Genomic DNA, 17856 nt, shown 5'->3' with positions numbered 1-17856 from the left:
TCTGATGTGTGACTGCTGTGTTAGCCTCTGACCCCAGACTGTCTGGAGGGCCACGGTGACAGAGAGTCAAGGTCAAGGGGAAGGGGGTGGGAAGACGTGAACAGAGGCGGGCGGCATCTGATGAGTGCGAGGGTTCCCTGTCTGGGAGTGCAGAACCCAGACAGTCTCAGGCGTTTATGCGAGGCCGGGCAGGGTCCTTCCTAGACCCCTCGTACATCCAAAACTACGTACTTCGTCTGCTGTGAGGCCCCGTTGATGTAGAGGGGGATCTGATGTCTGCATTCGACACAAAGACTCACTAATCCTCCTAAATGCAAATCAACACAGAATTACCGTTTTAATACTTGTGACACAATCAGCTACATCTGTCTCACATCCATTAAACTTTTACATTGTGTATTCTTACAAATATTTTTACAGTAGTTTGGTTACAAGGATAATGTTGATGAAAAATGAATTTTCTTTCTTGGCAAAGGACATTTCAATTGATATTCGTCACAATAAATAATGTCTGATCTACATTTATGTCTTAAGTTCACGTATTTCCCCCAAAAATTGAAGAACAGGTAAAAAGCAAGTAAGTAACTGTTGTCATAGATGTCATTTTGGAAATAGTTTAATTAGTTTAGTTAGTTACCATTTCGAAAGCTTCAGGACTGTGGCGGATCATGGTGAGAGCCATTATACACAAATGGCAAAAACACGGGACAGTGTTATACCTTCTTTACGAAAATGACTCCAAGAGCACATGCCAATTAATTTAGGAAGTAACAAATGAACCGAGGGCAGCCAAGAAACAACTGCAACCCTCCCTTGCCTCAGTGTTCATGACTCAATAATGAGGAGGAGACTTGGCAAAAAAAAATGGCTTGCATAGCAGAGTTACAAGGTGGTAAACACTGCTAGTCAAAAATAACTTAAAGGCTCATTTTAGAGTTGGGGGGAAAAAATCTAATATCTGAATGATCCCTAATATTTTTGGGAGAATAATCTATGGATGACTGACGAGGTTTTGGAAGGTATATTTTTCCTAATGTCTAACATCACGCCAACAGTCAAACACGGTGATGGTAGCATGATGATCTGCTTTCCTGCTTTGGGACCTGGACGACTTGCTATGAATGACTGAAACATGAATTCTGTCCATAAGTAGAAAACCCTAAAGGATCAGTTCGTGACATCAAGATGAAGCACCCTTGGGTTCTGAAGCAGGACGATGAGCCAAACCACAGCAGCAAATCCACTTATTAATACTTAATATAATAAAATGAAGGATACTGTATCAAATTACTTTGTCAATATCCAGACTTCGATTGGAACAGAATGCTTTAGAAGGCCATTCACGGTCTGAAACCCAGCAGTCTTGTTGATATTAAACGAATTCTACATGTACACTTAGATTTGTTTATATTTATTTTAATTGCATTGATTTAGTTTTGAATTAAATTTGCTGTTTATAATAGAAAAAAATACAATATTGATTAAAAATACAAACTATACCGTATTTTGGACTGTAAGTCGCACCAGCCCAAAAAGTTACAATGAAGAGGAAAAAAACCATAAGTCACACTAGAGTATAAGTCGCATTTTTGGGGGAAATTTACTTGATAAAATCCAACACAGAGAACAGATATGTCATCTTGAAAGGCAATTTAAAATAAAAAATTCAATAGAGAACAACATGCTGAATAAGTGTACAGTATGATAACGTTACATAATGCATGAACAACGAAATGCGAACGTGGCCGGTAAGTTAACGTAACATAATTATTAAGAGTTATTCAGAAAACTATAGCATAAAGAACATGCTAACAAGTTTACCAAACCATCAGTGTCACTCCAAAACACCAAAATAACATGTGAATTGATATAATAATGTGTTAATAATTTCACACATAAGTCGCTCCCCCAACTAAACTAAGAAAAAAACTGCGACTTATAGTCCGAAAATACAGTACGTACTAATAATTGTTCATATTTTTTTTTATTATTTTTTTTTTTTTTTAATGAACAAAAAAAAGCACTTCAGGGTTAAATGTCTAAGTCTCAACTTTTGAATCGCTGTCCACTGTAGTGACCAGTATACCAGAAAGGGTTAATGGTGCTAATTTTGTATTTATTGACATAATTCCATCATATACAGCGTCTGCTTTTATCCACCGGAAGTACGCCCACACGTACACACAGTCAGTGCTATAATGTCAGCTCCCACTGACCTCCTGGGTGATCTGCAGTGGAGCGTGTAGCCACCTGTCAATCACTCCCTCTCACCCGCTTTAAGAGAGACATTTGGTCTGGGACAACAGCAGCCCGTCCCTCCCCATACATTTGGCCTCCCCTAGCAACCATGGCTGCATGACTGAGAGGCTTTGTCCCCTCACAACAGGAGCGCGCCATTGAACCCAGACGTCCGTAGCAACCAGAATTAGTGGGTGCCAAAAAGGGGTCTTTTCTGTGAAACCGGGGGGCGAAAGCTCTGTTCTCCTCCATACGTCTGGGAATCATATCACAGGTCTGAATGGAACTCCCTCCTCTTTTTAAATACTGGTGTAACGGAGCGTACGAAGGGGCTTGCGGGGATCGAATAGGATCATGCTTAATCTGCTGTTCCTCGCCACTGTGGTCCGACCAGGACACTTAAACAGCCTCTGTGGACAATTAGTGGAGTGGGGAGATACCTGGGGCACACACAGGTGGGATTTTCATTGGTTTTTGTGTATAGATTGAAACATAAGGCCGTACGAAACACGAACAGGTCCTGCGTGGCGAAAACAAAAAGGGATTCAATAGTTTATGAACCTTTTATGGACCTGTTGAAGCTTTCATTGAGGCCTTTTACTGCTCGCTTTATTAGAGTTACATTTATCCTTGAATGCATTACCAACTGCAGTAAAGCCCTAAAAGTGTAAAGTGAATTCAGTGTTTCCAAACAAACAGGAGGGCTTCGATAGTTATTACTAGGGATGTAAACATCTCCAATTTCACGACCATTCAAGATGATTTCAACTCTTTGGGCAATGATACGATAAATTCGGGCCTTCCATCAATTCTATACAAAATTATCTACACATTTAACACAATAAGTTCCTTTTCACCTAAAGCCATAAAAATCCAAAGCAGTTTTGATGTTTTTGTCACGTGTTGCCGAAACGTTTCAGATATTAATCCAGACCAGTTAATTGTTATATGCAGGGCAAGGTTTAGAGTTAAAACTTTAAAAGGCTGATGAAAATAAATAAATAAATTGTATTGCATGAATCATTTGCTGTCTCAAAATCATATTACAAAAAAAAAAAAAAAAAACTGAATTGACCATAGCAACACCTGAGCAACGCGGGACTGCCGGCCGCTACCTGATGACATAATTTGCAGAATGCCTCGTCAGCAGTCCAATACAGAAGTACAGCACTCCGCCATCCTCGCCATATATTGCAAAGATTTTCAGGGTTTTAATCACCAGATTCATGATGCCAACTCAAGGTGTAGCGATAAATTGCTCACAAGAAGTCTGGAGACTCTATCAGTGGCCCAAAAAAACTTCTTCTGCAATGATTTCAACATCTTTTGTGAGAGTCAAACGGAAGAACTTCGGCTCCCGGCTCCTCGATCGCTTCTTTGCATCGTATGACAGCTTTGAAAGCCTAGGAGAATGCAATCTTGTTTTTTCAAAGACGTGAGTAGACCCTTACTGGCTTTTCAAATTCTAAAATTTGATGCAATTCTGTTGATAGAAGGAGGGCAAATCCAACTGCCTGTTCGTTGAAGTGAGGCCTGTTTTCTGTTGTTGTTGTTGGTCTTTTATAAGTTGATAGTCATGTGAAATTGATATACAGTGGGGCAAATAAGTATTTAATCAACCACTAATTGTGCAAGTTCTCCCACTTGAAAATATTAGTGAGGCCTGTAATTTTCAACATAGGTAAACCTCAACCATGAGAGACACAACCTGGAAAAAAAAAACAAGAAAATCACATTGTTTGATTTTTAAAGAATTTATTTGCAAATCATGGTGGAAAATAAGTATTTGGTCAATACTAAAAGTTCATCTCAATACTTTGTTATGTACCCTTTGTTGGCAATAATGGAGGCCAAATATTTTCTGTAACTCTTCATAATCTTTTCACACACTGTTGCCTGTATTTTGGCCCGTTCCTCCATGCAGATCTCCTCTAGAGCAGTGATGTTTTAGGGCTGTCGTTGGGCAACACGGACTTTCAACTCCCTCCACAGATTTTCTATGGGGTTGAGATCTGGAGACTGGCTAGGCTAATCCAGGACCTTGAAATGCTTCTTACGAAGCCACTCCTTTGTTGCCCTGGCTGTGTGTTTGGGATCATTGTCATGCTGAAAGACCCAGCCACGTCTCATCTTCAATGCCCTTGCTGATGGAAGGAGATTTTCACTCAAAATCTCTTCATACATGGCCCCATTCGTTCTTTCCTTTACACAGATCATTCGTCCTGGTCCCTTTGCAGAAAAACAGCCCCAAAGCATGATGTTTCCACCCCCATGCTTCACAGTAGGAATGGTGTTCTTCGGATGCAATTCAGTATTCTTTCTCCTCCAAAAACGAGAACCTGTGTTTCTACCAAAAAGTTCTATTTTGGTTTCATCTGACCATAACACATTCTACCAGTCCTCTTCTGGATTATCCAAATGCTCTCGAGCAAACCGCAGACGGGCCTGGGCGTGTACCCGCTTCAGCAGGGGGACACGTTTGGCAGTGCAGGATTTGAGTCCCTGGCGGCGCATTGTGTTACTGATAGTAGCCTTTGTTACTGTGGTCCCAGCTCTCTGTAGGTCATTCACTAGGACCGCCCGTGTGGTTCTGGGATTTTTGCTCACCGTTCTTGTTATCATTTTGACGCCACGGGGTGAGATCTTGCATGGAGCCCCAGATTGAGGGAGATTATCAGTGATCTTGTATGTCTTTCATTTTCTTTAATTGCTCCCACAGTTGATTTCTTTACACCAAGAGTATGAAAAGCTTGTGAAGAGTTGCAGAAAACGTTTGGCCTCCGTTATTGCCAACAAAGGGTACATAACAAAGTACTGAGATGAACTTTTGGTATTGACCAAATACTTATTTTCCACCATGATTTGCAAATAAATTCTTTAAAAATCAAACAATGTGATTTTCTGTTTTTTTTTCCACATTCTGTCTCTCATGGTTGAGGGTTATCCATGTTGACAATTACAGGCCTCTTTAATATTTTCAAGTAGGAGAACTTGCACAATTGGTGGTTGACTAAATACTTATTTGCCCCACAGAATTTGTTACTCGATCAATAAAAATACTTGTCTGTTTCTGCAATTACTGATAATTATATCACAGCATGACTGGGGAAAGAAAGGGTCAGAGAGAAATAATGATGCTAGACAAAGGCTTACCACTCTTCCTTTCGAGCGTCCAACCAGCGTCATCACCACCGTCTGCTGTGGCCAGTTCAAATATGTAAGGATTAATTGGAAATAATCTTTCCTTGGAGCCCTTGTCATTGTTAACATCATGAAAAAGCGATCCTGAACGTATACTTTCGCTGGAAATATCACTGTCGCTGGTGCTGCTTTGGATAAAGTCCGCCATGTCTTCTATGTCCTTCCTTAAATTGTGGAAAGGCAGTATTGACGGAGTGTTGAAAAAAAAAACATAAATTCTTCTCACAGTTACACGTTAGAAATGACATAGTCGTTTTGACGAGCTCGTCCAAAGTTTAAATTCGTCAAATTACACAGAAATCCGAAAAACTCTTCATCTGCCCTTGAAGTTGTCAAAGCCAGAATTTGAACACAGTTTTCAGGAAAGTACTTGACTGAATCTACATGAGCCTGTTTTGTCAGGGCAGATCAAACCTTACAAAGATCAAGAAAATAACTCCATGTGAAATATCTCTTATCGAGTTTTCTTGATTTGTTTGATCACAGTTTACACCTCTGTGAGTAAGATACATTTTCTCTGGTGCTTGAATCAGGAGGGCCACCCTGTGTTGGTTGCTTATCAATCATGGGGGACATAAAGCCAACCCATTCGCATTCACATTCACAACAAGGAGACAACTCAGTTTTGAATTAACCCAGCAAATTACTGATCATGTTGCAGTGCATTGTCTGATTCAACTGTCTAAAACTGAAATACTGTATAAGCAAAGCTTCAGATTGCTTAAACTGTATAAAGCCTTTTTTCAGTATGAAACTTTTATCCGACGTGGCTGCATCAGAATAACTGCATTAAAATTCTATTTGTAGCAGTTACAGTGGGGCAAAAAAGTATTTAGTCAGCTACCAATTGTGCAAGGTCTCCCACTTAAAAATATGAGAGAGGCCTGTAATTCTCATCATAGGTATACTTCAACTATAAGAGAAAGAATGAGAAAAAAAATCCAGATAATCGCTGTCTGTTCTCTAAAGAATCTATTTGCAAATTATGATGGAAAATAAATGTTTGGTCAAGAACAAAAGTTCAATTTAATACTTTGTTATATTCTATTTATTGGCAATAACAGAGGTCAAAATGTTTTCTGTATGTCTTCAAAGGTTTTCACACACTGTTGCAGGTATTTTGGCCCATTCCTCCATGCAGATCTCCTCGAGGGAAGTGATGTTTTGGGGCTGTCGTTGGGCAACATAGACTTTCAACTCCCTCCAAAGATTGTGTATGCTGTTGATATCACTCCAGGACTTCGAAATGCTTCTTACGAAGCCACTCATTGTTTCTCGGGCAATGTGTTTGGGATCATTGTCATGCTGAAAGACTTAGCCACGTTTCATCTTCAATGCCCTTGCTGATGGAAGGAGGTTTTCACTCAAAATCTCACAATACGTGGCCACATTCATCCTTTCCTTTGCATGAATCAGGTGTCCTGGTCCCTTTGCAGAAAAAAATGCCATAAAGCACGATGTTTCCACCCCCATGCATCAAAGTAGGTATAGTGTTCTTTGGATTTTGTATTTGAATTCAGCATTCTGTCTGCCTTTTGACCCCAAAGGGTGAGATCTTGTGGTCTTGTACGTTTTCCATTTTCTAATACAATTTCTTGATTTCTTCACACCAAACTGCTTACTTATTGCTTCCCAGCGAGGTTCATGTCTGCAATTTTGTTTCTGGTGTGCCCTTTGACAGCGCTTTGGTCTTGGTCATAGTGGAGTTTGGAGTGTGACTGTTTGAGGTTGTGGACAGGGCAGGCAAGGGCGTATGTTTGCATAGGGACGGTAGGGACAAAACACTACAAAACACTACCAACTTTTCAGGAGGCTCAAATTGTCCCCACCAACTTTTAAGCAACCTTATTTGCATTAGATAATGTGTTCAGTTATATAGATCATTTAGATTGTTTTCCTATTTGTTGTAACGATAGAATTGACCCTACCATTATTAATTAAATTATTTTCATTATTTTCAGACTTACATTTACCCCTTTTCACTTACCGAATGTGCCATTCCATGTTTTTTTTCCTCAAACGCACGTTTGATTGGCTGATGACTTGACCCCACCCCCCCTTTAAAAGTTTGCAATATTGTTTTTTCATTCGCCCTTGGGTCCGCAGAGAGGTGTGCCGTGGTCCGGTCGTAGACTGCGGTCCGCTAATTGAGGACCCCAGGTTAGACCAATCAGACCTCAGATCTCCATTCTCCGTGACAAGCATCTGAACAGGACAGGTTAAAGAGAAAAAAGAAAAAGAAATGTTCTCAATTCAAGAATAGATATTGTTCAAAACATTATTTGAATGCATTTTTTTCTTGATTTAGGTGGAAAAATGACCGACTTTTAGATGTATAGGTGGTTTTGTAGGTGACCAAATACTTATTTTCCACCATTATTTGCAAATAAGTTCTTTAAAAATCAGACAGTGATTTTCTGGATTTTTTTTTTCTCATTATTTCTCACATAGTTGAGGTATACCTATTATGAAAATTACTGACCTCTCTCATCTGTTTAAGTGGGAGAACTGGCACAATTGTTGGCTGACTAAATACTTTTTGCCCCACTGTATTTAAAGTACCAGTGCAAGATACCACAATATTTATGTTAATGTCTAAGTGTAGTATTTCAGAGAGAAATGACATGAGATGTCTTACTGTACAGCTTTCGTTGTGATTCCAAACAGCGCAAATAAGTGCCCCCCATGATGCATTTCAGCCTTTCTTTACATTTCATAGCCTTGTATAAAGGATTACAAACTAATCTCAACCCACTATCGCTAGCACGCAGTGTAAATACACTTTTTCTGGTGTGGTCTTTATCATTAATGAGCGTCTCTGTGGCCTCATGTTTTGTGCACTTTCCATTCTGGAGGCCTTGTTCTGTGCCTACTTTCCCACCCTCCCCTCCTGTCAATCAAGCATCATGATAGAGCTTAGATGACAGGCAGTCAGCAATGAAAGCAAGGCCTTGTTCTCTGTAGCCCCCCCAACCACTATGCCTCCTCATTGTCTTCATTCTCACCTTAGGTTCTCATCACGTTCAAGTCACATCTGTGGCCGTCTCAGCCCAAAGGAGGCTCAACTCGGCTCTCATGAGGCCTAGTGCACCTGCACCTTTAAATAGGCCACCTATCATGTAAACAACAACCCGAATTAGTTCTGCATTTGGCCTTTAAGTAGATTGAGAATAAACATGAGTCAAGTTGGAGCGGGAACTCGGATCCAATGAGAAGGGGCCTATGGGTGTGCGTGTGTGTAATGGGGGGTTGTGGGTGTTATCCAATGCAACAATGTGGGAACCGTTTCTCCCAGCAGGGCTGCATCTCCTTTAATTGAAGCACTTGTGGCATCATTACCTTCTTTCTTCAAACACGTTCCTGAAGACAAAAGAGTAAGAAATTGAGCTGGAAGGCCGCTATTGTGAAAACTGGATGTGTGTAGATAAATTCCTTGCTGTGTCTCAACTGTGGGGAAACAGCCAACTTAAAGTTGCAGAGAGTGTGTCTGTTTAGCAGACTGGTCATCACTGGTCAGCTCTCTATAATGAATCCCTGACCTTAAACACTTCCTGTCTTTTGAACTGAGGTCAAAAGGAAAAGGCAAGTCCAATGTGCCCTATTGTCCACAAGGGTGTGACCTTTCTTTACAGAATGTTTGATTCCTGTGGAAAGGCCTTGCTTGAGAGCTTTTTACCAAAGAAACATGGACGTACAGTAGGTTTGGTCTCTTCTACTGAAATTTGTTATTAGAAACACAAAAAATCTTGCCATTAAACTAAAAATCTGTAATATTTGGTACGTTTTGACCTATGGAGGGCGCCATGTTTTATGGTCACTCAGGTGATGACATAGATTGTCACTGTCCATCGACGAATACTACCAGGTTACTGCAATTCCTTCTACGCGGCGAGACATCCAACACATGTGCTCATAGGTTTAAAGCGGCGAGTACGTACTATTGGTGTTTTTATTGAGTCTTTTATTACCTTTTCATTGCCTCAAAATACTTTTTGCGTGTGTTTCCCTCTCATACTTGTTTTCTTGTGGTAGCTTTAATGTGCGTATGACACTAAAAAGCATGTTTATTTCATATTTCACACGGCGTTTTATACTCCTGAATGAAATGGACCGCTTGGATGTGTGTGGAAGCGATCGTTTTATATATTCAATTTTTGAATCCCGTGCCATGAAAATGAGTGACTTCTGGCTCCAGTTTCGGGTTTAGGACGAATGCGAATATGACGTCACCCGGGTCAGGATCTCACAATACAGCAGTGCTGTATAGCATGCAGATGGACATTCAGCTGATTTTGCGGATTAATTTTTTTATTTTTCGCATCACGCCAGCCAAACGGCTGCAGGCTTTTGCAGCTGCACCAGGGAGAAGCGTGTGAGCCTTTTTGGGTTTCAGCAAGTTTCCGTTCACCCCGAGATCAGCCAAAACAAGTGTGCGACATCTGTGGGACCATTGGACTTACGAGGAAGTAAGTAAACATTGTGTTTTGTCTCATGTCAAATACTGGGATCACGGCACACATTTTAATACTGAGGTGGCTTGCATTTTGTGGCTAACATGCTCCTTGTCCACCGAGAATGCCACTCGGCCGACGACCGGCGGCTTGTCGCACACACTCCCGCCAGGAGAACGCTATAATCTTCATGTTCCCGGTGTTCAGTCAAATTTTCCACCCCATCAAAAATTGCAACTTTGTGTTAAAAATGGCCGCGAATACAGCGATTACACAGTAAACACTACAAACTTTCTTCAAACAAAGGAATATTTACTTACATTTGATCATGGACGGACATGTAAAAAAGTTCTCCTCAGACACATCCTGCCTTTTTAGCTGCACACAACAACTGCATGCCGCTCAATCACTGTTTACGTCTTCATCGTGTATTTAAGCATTAATTTACGCCATATTCGTGTTGACCATGTGGCAGCTACGCGCTCCTCCGACGTCAGCTGGTTTGTCCAGCGGTCATTTTCCAGCTGTTTCCCTGGTAAATGAGCTCTTCTGCCCGCAGCAGGAGAACGAGTCTGCTTTGTCATAATAGACGAGGTATGTTGAATGATCACAATGGGTTTTTTATCCTGTCGTTGGCACTTTGAAGCAGATTATTGATCTGTTGACCACATTAGTCACATAGCATATTTAAACCACCCTTATTTTATATTACTACGAAGTATTTTCTTAAGGCATCTTTAGTATGTTCTGTCTGCATGCATCTAAAAAAAAAACAAGCAGGAAGCGCATGGCAGTACTTCGGGTGTCAAATTCGCCTCTTGTGGCACATTTTGCCGGTGTAGCACATTTTTGCAGATCACCATTCTTTTTTTCCAACTCTCGTCACGTCTCATCCCGTCTTTCCTGTTAATTCTACTTTTGCTGCTCGTTTTGTGAAATATCGACAGTGCTGTCATGCTCATTAATGTTCCTCCCGGGTTCAAATTGAAAGGGTTGAACAGATGGCATGTTTATGTCGCCTGAGGCATACTCTGGAAACCAGGTAGCGTGACGTCACCACGCTTCGACATCAACAACAATGGCAACCAAATAATTTTACAAATTGTGTAAAAAGGAAAACATCAAGAGGGGTTTCAATATCAAATTATTTTAACTCATAATAACGTTTATCTTTTAAGAACTTCAAGTCTTTCTATCCGTGGATCCCTTAAATAAGACCAAACATTATTGAACAGGGGTCAAGGCTACATTTCTCACAAATATAAACCTAATGGCGTACCGCAAGCAACACGTCATTTCCGCTCATTAATATTCATGACATTAGCTACTGTTGCTAAGCAAGGACAAGGCACCGTTTCTCCCTAATAGGAAATGAATGGAAATCGTGTACGAAGGAGATGTTTACAGAGCTACCCCCTACCAATTCTCTCCGAAAATGATGTGCCTGGTGCCAAATTGACTGGCATAGATGTGGAAGAACATAAAAATGTTCAGTTAAAGAGATGGCTTTAGTGTCGAAGGCTGAAAAAGACGAAAAAAACGAGCCGACCTAAGCATAGCTTTAGCTTTTTTTATCGACGCGACTGACAATGACATTCTCCGGTTTCAACAAGCTATCTTTTACTATCAGCCCTGTCTTTCTTATATATCCTCTGGTTGTCCTACGTCTCTTTCCGTTCTTGGGGGTAATTTAGTTAGCTTTGTGTAGCGATCGCAAATGCCACTCAGTGACAGCCAACAAACACTTTTAATTTTTTCATTGATAACACATCTTAATCCTATAATTTATTTACACTTCCCCCTTACTAAAGTTGTTTTTTTTATATATATATATATAACAGAAACGGTAACAGTGGCAGTCAGATACCATTGTAATTTTTTTCAGGTCATTCATTGTCAGACAGAAGCAGTACGGCACAACGTTACGCTAAAAAAATAAAGTAAAAATATAAAAATGGCTTACCTCTTTGTCCTCTGAAAGACCATGCCAACCCAACATAATGTTTACTGCATATGAAACGTGAATGGATTCGCCGAGCTGGTGTTAAAGTCTGCGCAAGTTGATTCGGTCTTCACATTTTTTCCTCCCGAGTTTTTGGTTTCCGGGAACGTATGAAGAAAACATCCTTCATGGTCGTAATGTCTAGAGTCGTTTCTACAAGTTCCAAAAAAGCAATGCGTGATCGGCATGTTCGTTTTTGAAAGATTACCGGCGAAAAGTAGCACTAATTGCGTTGTGTCTATGCGAGGGCGGGTCTATAATGTCCCACTTCGGCTTTACTTCCGCTTTACGATGCGACGTCACGGTCTAAAAATAGCCTGCGTGCGGTACGCCATTAATTGATAGGCTAAATCAGGGGTCCGGAACCCAATGCACGCGAGCCAGGTCTGGCTCTTTTGACGGCTGCATCTGGCTCCCAGACATATCTTTAATTATTAAAAAAAAAAAAAAAAAAAAACTTTCGTTACACTCCTTTGCGCATTGCGCAAAATGGCGATGGTCACCGGTCATATGCTGGTGTTGTGCAGTAATGAGCAGATGTGACTTTTGCGGTGTATGTTAACTTTTTTAACGTTCCAACACCACTCACATACTTCGCGCTAGATATCATCAAATAGCAACCTAGATGTGCTACGTTAGATGCTCCCAAGTCATGCCATTGGCTGGATGAGCCCAGGGTAATCATGGGACACGTAGTCTACGTACTACAACCGTTGACTAGAAAGCCGTTTTGCAGTAATTTTAGTGGGAAAGTGGCAAACGTACATGTCGTTGTGTCTATCTGTCTGTCTGTCTATCGCATAGGCAACGCAGATGAGGCAGAGACACTGTTCAAGTGGGGTTTCCGTATTTTGCTGTCGAAAATAGCGGCCGATGTGCGCATGTGTGTGAAGTAAACTTTCGTAGTTTTCAATTTCGTTTTCCGCGCTTGTTTTTAGAAATTTTAGAAATCCTTTTGAGAAGATGGCAAAAAGAAAAAAAGATGTAGAGTCTCATACTTTTCAGCAGGACATAAGGATATAAATGCTGCACCGTTTTTTCTCTCGCTTTGGATGAGTCAACAGACGTAAACTATCTATTCCAGTTCAGCGTGATTGCAAGGTTTTGACTATGAAAGGGACAACAAGAGGGGAGGATTTATTCAAGTCACTGATGGTGCTCCATACATAAGTTTCTCAATGCCTGCATAAAGCTTCACCCCACCAAGTATCAACCAGACTACAAAGCCATCAGCAAAACCATGAAGCACCAGAAGTCGCATTAATGGTAAGAAATACTCATCATTGATTAGCAACAGCACCACAATGTTATTAAAAAGAATGAAGAGACTCATTGTACTTTAAAAGTGTTGAAATTACACCAAATGCACTCATTACTTGTATTTTTGTTTTTAAAAATATTGTATGGCTCTCACTGAATTACATTTAAAAATTTGTGGTGTTCATGGCTCTCTCAGCCAAAAAGGTTCCCGACCCCTGGGCTAAAGGATCAATGCAAAATCAATCTGTTTTCACTTGTGTAACTTTCATGTCTATTGGTTCCGTGGTGATACATTCAAACGTACTTTTTCAAAAACTCGCCAATTTTTTTTTTTTGACGTACAAGTCCTTTTATTTAAAAAAAACAAAACAAACAAAAAAAAAAAAACGGGGAGTTATTCAAGAATGGGTCCACTTCTGGGGGACACTGGAGCACCCCTAGACTCAAACTAAATAATTGTATTATAAAAGTGATTTGTGAAAAAAATCATGACAACAAATATTCAAGATATCCAAGGAATGATCTAGATCTAAAGCATACTAGACTACCCCAAGACTCGAACCAAAGTACTCCCATGAAATTCTGATGTGTGATTTTATTTCAGTTTTTTTTTTCAAGGTTTGAGATAAAGAGCTAGTGTGAAAGCGCCCTAAATGGCACAAAACAATTGAGAATATTTTTGGCCATTACCTTGCTCTGACCACTTGTACTGAATGAACTTGGACTGAATTTTCGCTCCTTCACTTTTCTGTCTCTGCTCCCCCTTGGTAGTTAGAGTTATTGTGTTATGAGAATGATGAACTCATGAAGAAAATAGTCATTCTGCCATACAACGAGGATGTGGTTCTGTGTTTTACTTGATTAGGCATCTACTCTTGTGTCTACTGCATACTGACAGTGTTTTGGTTGACAGACAAGGTTGGATGTGCCTCCTGTGTTGTGACTTGTGCAAAAACGAGGTCTGACTTGCTGTCATCTACATCAATCAAAAGGCAGATACTAGGTGAGTGATAGGCTTGAGGGGTTCTGACATTGGTTCCTCCACTAAGGTTTGACAGGTTTGCATGCGGAAGGGTGAACAGGATCGGCTGGCTCCACGTTTCAGATATACCAGCTGATCACGGTTGAGATACAACCTCGGCTGCAAACTAGTAAAAAATATTGTTAATTGTGTATTTCTCTCAAGAGGAAATTCGGATGATGAATATTTTAATTACATGCCACCAGAGGTGGATTGGCCATCGAGCATACCGGTGGGCCGAAACACATTTATAGGCCTGTGACGTTGTTTAATAATAAAAAAAGGTTTCTCGGCACGCAGCCCATTTGTTGGTCCAATTTTTGTTAGCCCAATGAAATATCTCAGTGCTCTTCTCAACCCCGCCTCCTGGTCAACTGAGCGTTGAATGAAATGAGTGAGATGAGAATGAGGAAAAATACGAGTGTTGAGTGTTGAAATGAATGAGAGGGAGGTGACGTGGCTGAAAATTCTACAGGTTGATGCAGTGAAATTTGGAGGAATAACACGTATTTTTTCACACAAAACCCTGTACATAGTCAGCAAAGGCGGGTACATCGACTGGCGCAGCCACCAAAATGGTGGCGGCGCCATGTGTCGTGTGCATGCACGCATGTGTACGTGCAAAGGGAGAGTGGTACACATAAAGAGAGTGATAAAAGTGATTATTAAAGAGAGAAATTAATCAACGAGAAGACCAGACCCTAATTTACAGTGTTGTTTTAGTTTTCTATAAAGTCAGTTTGCATGTGCTACAGTTTATAGCTTTTATTTCCACAATGTTAAAAATGTATAGCTGTATGTATCTGTAGTTATACATTTCACCACAGAGTGACTAATAATGCTTTATCACAGTTTATCTGCTAAACTGTTAAGCATGTTTTTAAAATTTCGTAGGAACAAAAAATATAACACTTAAAAAATTTAAAATTACATTAATTAAGTTAAATTAAATTAATGAAATTAAAATTAAAAGCATTAAAATAAAATCAATTATTAATACATAAATAAATAAATATCCTGTGCCCTTCTCTTTCCATTAGTTAAGCCAGACTGACGAAAAAGGAGTGGAGGAGTCACCGACTGTTCTAACAACATCGGAAAATATATGATATACTATAATATTAGTGCTGTTAGTAGTACTTCAAATTTTTTACTAATTAATTCCAGGATTTGTAATTATCTATCCATCCATCCATCCATCCATCCATCCAGACATCCAGCCATCCATCCATCCAGCCATCATCTACTCTAGGAGATTTTAAAAACTCGTGCATGGCTGATAAATTGAATACAGTAAGAAGAGAAGATTTAAAATCCAATTTATTATTAAACTATGACCATAGTCAAATTTTTTCCCCCAAACAGCGCGTATTTTGTACGGGATTTTCCACAATCTTTTTAATGGATACGGTGCACAGTAAATGTTGTATGGGAAAACACTCTACAACGCTAGCACCAGCCCAGCTCGGGTTTTCTTTTAGGTTTTACGGGAAAAAAACGTTTAATAAGGGCTACCTTGGGCCAAGGTTGACAGGTATGTAATAGTGATAGTGATTGTTTACCCTGGAGACCCCCGTTTACAGACACCGCACAACCGCTTTTGTTCCAACCCAGCCATAAAAGATGGTAATTATATTTAGTATTCGAAATGTCTGACATTTTTAGCTTAGAATCATTAATTGATGTATAATATTTAGTTAAAAAAAACGTCACAATGAAAAAAATAGTGTCTGTAAATAAGTCACGGATATTTACCTCATAACTATCGCTTAATAGTATTTTTTGTCACTGTCGCATTTTCCTCGATATTTTAGATGATAAATAATCGATCCAAACAAAGAAAAATTGGGGGGAAAAACCCGTTTAAAAGAGTAAATATATGAAAAAGAAAATCTCGACCACTCCTTAATGTCTGCGATTTCTGCATCACGACCCTTGTTATATTACCATGTTTTACCCCTAAAATCCGCCAAAAATGTGGCTGTGGCTATTCACAGTTGTTTCTTGACACTTGGCAATACATGCTACATGGAGGTTTTAGATCAAAACAAGGTAAGTATGCAATAATATCTCGTTAAAATCATGGTGTCTTTAATTATGCTCGCTCATGCTCTCACCTACAGTTAGGGTTTCGCTATTTTAAAAAAAAAAAAGTTTTTTAAAAAATGCCCTCCTGTTCAACTTTTTTCTTCACCCAGAAAAGATGATTTATCACACATGCATATAGGACAATTTTGAAATTTGGCCAAATTGGGGGTCTCAGAGCGGAACTTCAAGTCACCTGAGTGTTTTCTGCCTATAGACATATACTGTATAGTGTGTATATACATTATATGTATGTGTGTATGTGAATACTGCATATATATATAGAAATTAATGCCATAGTGACTCCAAAGTAAAGTATATACACAGTATATGTTTGTACTGTATATATCTATATCTTTCTGTCTGTCTGTCTATCTATCTGGCGGAAAACAGACAAGAATGAAAAAGCAGTTTCTGCTCTTGCACCCCTCTTTAAAATAAACTACTGTATTTTAAGCCAAAACAACTGTTGTGTTTGATAGAACAATATGTCTATATGCTTGCCTTAGCGGATTCATGGCACATTAAGCCCCCAAACTATTTTTAATTTGTCCATTTTACCCTGGAAAACCCTGTTTACAGACGCCGCGCAACCGCTTTTGTTTCAACCCAGCCATGAAAACAAGTAATTATATTAATTATTCAAAATGTCTGTCATTTTCAGCTTAAAATCATTAATTGATGTCTAATGTTTCATTAAAAAAAAAAAACAACAACAACTTTAAAAAATTATTCACTCGCATATTTTAAACTTTAAACAAATTACGTCACAATGAAAAAGTTAGCGTCTGTAAAAAAGTCGCGGATAGCTACCTCATAACCATGGCTTGATTGTATTTTTTTTTGTTACTGTCACATTTTCTCCGATGTGTTAGATGATAAATAATTGATCCAAACAAAGAAAAACTGAATTTTTTTTTTAAAAGGGTAAATATATGAAAAAGAAAATCTCGACCACTCCTTGATGTCTGCGATTCCTGCATCGCGACCCTTGTCATATGACCATGTTTCACCCATAAAATCCCCCAAAAATCCAGCTGTGGCCATTCACAGCTGTGTCGTGACACTCAGTGATACATGCTACATGGAGTTTTTGGATATAAACAAGGTAAGTACGTGATGATATCTCGTTAAAGTCATGGCGTCTTTAATTACGCTCGCTCATGCTCTCACCTCCAGTTAGGGTTTTGTTGTTTAAAAAAAAAAAAAAAAAAAATTATTTCAAAAATGCCCTACTATTCAAAATTTTTCTTCCCCCAGAAAATTGAGATTTTAAGCTTTCCAGTGATGTATCACACATGCATATCGGACAATTCTGAAAGTTGGCCAAATTGGGGCTCTCAGAGCGGAACTTCAAGTCACCTGAGTGTTTTCCGTATATATATACTTCATATACAGTGGGGCAAATAAGTATTTAGTCAACCACCAATTGTGCAAGTTCTCCTACTTTAAAAGATTAGAGAAACCTGTAGAGGCCAACTATATATATATATTGCGATTGGCTGGCAACCAGTTCAGGGTGTCCCCTGCCTCCTGCCCATAGTTAGCTGGGATAGGCTCCAGCACCTCCTCATACCAGTCCACCCCTGCATGCCATG

Source organism: Corythoichthys intestinalis, chromosome 5 (assembly GCF_030265065.1).
Source record: "Corythoichthys intestinalis isolate RoL2023-P3 chromosome 5, ASM3026506v1, whole genome shotgun sequence".
Classification (NCBI taxonomy): Eukaryota; Metazoa; Chordata; class Actinopteri; order Syngnathiformes; family Syngnathidae; genus Corythoichthys; species Corythoichthys intestinalis.
Note: the sequence above shows the minus strand (reverse complement) of the source record.